Source organism: Orycteropus afer, unplaced genomic scaffold, assembly GCF_000298275.1.
Source record: "Orycteropus afer afer isolate SDZICR_OR568_19922 unplaced genomic scaffold, OryAfe1.0 scaffold00028, whole genome shotgun sequence".
In the NCBI taxonomy this organism is placed as follows: domain Eukaryota; kingdom Metazoa; phylum Chordata; class Mammalia; order Tubulidentata; family Orycteropodidae; genus Orycteropus; species Orycteropus afer.
In genome coordinates, this window is record NW_006921615.1 from 15353632 (window position 1) to 15354398 (window position 767).

Consider the following 767-nt stretch of genomic DNA (forward strand, 5'->3'; position numbering starts at 1 on the left):
AATCTATACATTCAATGCAATCCCAATCCAGATCCCATCAACATTTTTTAAGGATATGGAAAAACAAATCACTAACTTTATATGGAAAGGAAAGAGACCTCGGATAAGCAAAGCAGTATTAAAGAACAACAAAGTAGAAAGTCTCACATCGCCGGATCTCAAAACCTACTATATAGCCACAGTAGTCAAAATGGCCTGGTACTGGTTTGATGACAGACACGTAGACCAATGGAATATAACTGAGAACCCAGAAATATGTCCATCAACCTATGGTCAGCTGCTCTTTGACAAAGGGCCGAAAGCCATTAAATGGGGAAGAGAATGTTTGTTTAATAAATGGTGCTGACAAAATTGGATATCCATATGCAGAAAAATGAAACAAGATCTGCACCTCACACCATACACAAAAACTAATTTCAGATGGATCAAAGACTTCAATGTGAAATCTAAAACTACAGAGTTCCTCAAGGGAAAACTAGGGGCAAATTTAGGGGCCCTAATATATGGCATGGGAGCTCTGGTGGCATAGTGCCTAAGGCACTGGACTGCTAACCAGAAGGCTGGCGGTTCAAACCCACCAGCAACTCCTCGGAAGGAAGATGGGGCAATCTACTTCCATAGTGATACTGCATCAGAAACCCAACGAGGGGTCGCTATGAGTCAGGTCTGACTCGATGGCACATAACAACAACAAAAAAACAATCAATATATGGCATGGGAGCTCTGGTAACGCAGTGCCTAAGGCACTTGACTGCTAACCAGAAGGC